We start from the raw sequence: 3,304 nt of genomic DNA, 5'->3' as shown, positions 1-3,304 counted from the left end.
TCTTCTTCCAATTCTGATGCCATGTTATTCTTCATATAATCCCGTTTCTCGGATTATTTGCTCAGCATATAGGTTGAATAAGTATGGTGAAATAATACAACACTGGTGTACACCTTTCCTAACTTTAACCATTCAGTGTTCCCTTGTTCTGTTCAAACAACTGTCTCTTGGTCTATGTACAGATTCCTCATGAACGCAATTAAGTGTTCTGGAATACTCATTCTCCACAATGTTGTCCATAGCTTGTCATCATCCACACAATCAAAAATCATTGTGTAGTCAATAAAGCAAGTAAACATCTTTCTGGTATTTTCTGCTTTCAACTAAGATCCATCTGATGTCAGCAATGATATCCCTCATTCCATGTCCTCTTCTGAATCCGGCTTGAACCTCTCGGTGTTCTCTATCAATGAATGGTTGCAGCTGTTTTTTAATTCTCTTTAGCAAAATTTTACTTTTATGGGATATTAATGATATTTTCCGATGATTTCTGCTTTCTGTTGGGTCACCTTTCTTTGGACTGGGCACAAATATCTTCCAGTCAGTTGGTCAAGTAGTTTTCTTCCAAATTTGGTGATATTAGGTTAAATAAAATATATTATTACAATGAATTTTACCTGTTCTTTGTATGTTTAAAATATTACCACTGGAAAAATACAAATTAGATGTGTGGCTTGATTTTTTTCCCCATGTTTTATTGTGAATTATATGATATTTTACATGGGAGAACTTTAGTTTTACATTCATTCCACCGTACATCATTTCATTGCCATGGTTCCAATCCCCTCCATGCATCATCAACCGACCAAAGGGTATACCCTATAAACCCGCTACCTCCTCTACACTCCCCCCCCCCATTCTTCAGCACACAGTCCCTCTCCGTCTCTGGATCCAAAGTCCCCAGCTGCTTCATCACTCCACGTCATCGTCTCAGGCCTCGCTGCTTCTCTGGTCCCGCTCTTGGCTCTTCTCCGTTGATGGTCCTAGAGACCTCCGCTCCTAGACTGGAGAGTGAATCACTCCCTTGCTACAAAACATCTACCTTTACGTTTCCAACCCTCACAATCAGTCCTGATAGCAATCATTCACTATTGTATCACAAGTGACCCTTCTGTATTTCATTTCATCAGCTCCGTGTGGCTTGATTTTATAGGTCAAGTTTTTTTTTTTTTTTTTTATTAGATGAGTGGTCTAGAAGGATTCACAACTCCACAGTTCCTGAGTTTCCCACCCTGTGGTGCTGGATGAGATTGTCCTTGTCTCTCTAAACCAGAGCTAGTTGTTCCTCTTAGTCAACTCTAACCTGATACCTGTAAGTGATGCTGATTTCCTTAATCTTCCTTAAATTGGATAATGAAGGAGGCCTGTGCCCACTCCTGGGCTAATGGTAGACTTTTCTCCTTGATCATCTCAAGGTATTTGCTTTACCCCTCTATGTCAGAATTGCCTACATTGGCTTCTAGTTAGATGTTATATGGATTTCTCGCCCCTATTCTATTGTGAGCTCCATGGTGGCCTGTTGGTAGGTACCATCGAGTTGGTTCTAATTCATAGCGACGCCACGCACAACATAATGAAACACTGCCTGTTTCTGCACCATTCTACAATTGTTATTACAGTTGAGCCCATTGCTGCTTCTACTGTGTCAAGTCATCTTGTTGGGGGTTGTGGTGTATGAATTTTTTTAATGTCTCTTTTAGCCATGTTGTTAAGTGCTGTCGAGTCGATTCCGATACATAGAAACCCTGTATAGGGTTTCCAAGGAGTGGCTGGTGCGTTTGAACCACCAATCTTGTGGTTCGAATGACTGCAGTCTGACGCATTAGCCCATAGCCTTTGTAAACTCTCACCAAATGTCTTTTTTCCTTATAAGTTTGGGTTAGAATAAGTAGGGTGGGGGTGTGGGGAGATTTTGGTGGATTATATGATTCACTTGTGAGTGCTTGTTAACAGGATTGTAATGGTAAACTCTTGGAACTCTAATGATGAGATTGGCCAATGTTACCATCCAACTGCGTTGTTAAATGTGAGCCATATCAGAAGCTGGAGGTGAGAATGGTCACTACTATCAAAGAAGAAGAACCAGGAGTAGAGCACATTCTTTGGACCCAGGGATCCTTGGTACATTGCACCTACTGAACCCAGAGACAGAACGTTGTGACACTGGAGGAGTGACAGAGTAGCACCATCAACAGCAGAACCAAGAGCCAGAGCATAAGACAGAGCAGTGGACTTTCCAGTCTACAGAGCAAGTAAAGTTAAGTGACTTTGGGCAAAAGGTTTGCTTGCAGAGTATAGTGCCTCCAGGCACTTAATTGGGGTTTCTAGGTTTCCTGGCACATGGAGTTAGAAGTGGGTGCCTTCAGACTGAGGCTTGTGGTGGAGTGGTGTGCCTTGTGGGCATTTATCAACAGCCCTAGAAGAGCTTTGTGACATTGGCAGGGCAGAGAGGCTGAAGAGAATATGTCCTTACTGGAACAACTGTACCCTGAGCATTTTTTGATCCTGCATTGTAACCTGCGAACTTCCCTAATAAGTCCCATAAGGTGTCTGAGTTTTGTGTGGTAATTGAAATGAATTATCGAACCCAGGTGAGAAGTAGAGAGTGCTGTGGGTGGATTGGAATACTTTTTATTTCTTTTTTGTTTGCAAAAATTTTCCTGCTTTTCACTGACCCTTCGTTTTTCTAAGCATGAAGTTCTTTTCCAGGGACTAGTCCCTGCTAACGGCATGTTCAAATTATGAGAGACTAAATCTGAGCTCTGGTAGTATAGTGGTTATGAATCAGGCTGCGAACCTCAAGGTCAGCGGTTCAAAACTACCAGCTGCTCTGTGGAAGAAAGATGAGGCTTTCTGCTCCTGTAAAGATTTACAGCCTCGGAAACCCTGTTCAGAGATGCTGTGGGTCGGAACCGAATCAATGACACTTAACAACAACAACAACAACAGCAAATCTGTCCATCCTAGCTTAAAAGGAGCATTTTGGTTGATTTTGTTTGTACTTGTGGCTATCCACAGTACTTTAAATATTCTTTTCCAATACCATAATTAAACTGCATAGGTTCTTCTATAGCTTTATTTATTCTTTGTACAACTTTCACATACCTCTGAGGTTATTGAAAATATTGTGGGTTGCATTTAGGTACACCTTAGTCCTCAAACTGATGCCTTTACTATTTTTTTTTAATGTTTTATTGTGAATTATGTGATAGGTTACATGGGAGAACATTAGTTTTACATTCATTCTATCGTATATTGTCTCTCATTGCCATGGTTACAATCCCCTCCATGCAATCCTTCCCCC

The sequence above is a fragment of the Chrysochloris asiatica genome, unplaced genomic scaffold (assembly GCF_000296735.1).
Source record: "Chrysochloris asiatica unplaced genomic scaffold, ChrAsi1.0 scaffold00308, whole genome shotgun sequence".
In the NCBI taxonomy this organism is placed as follows: domain Eukaryota; kingdom Metazoa; phylum Chordata; class Mammalia; order Afrosoricida; family Chrysochloridae; genus Chrysochloris; species Chrysochloris asiatica.
The sequence above is the reverse complement of the archived record's forward strand: the minus strand, read 5'-3'. Positions refer to the sequence as shown.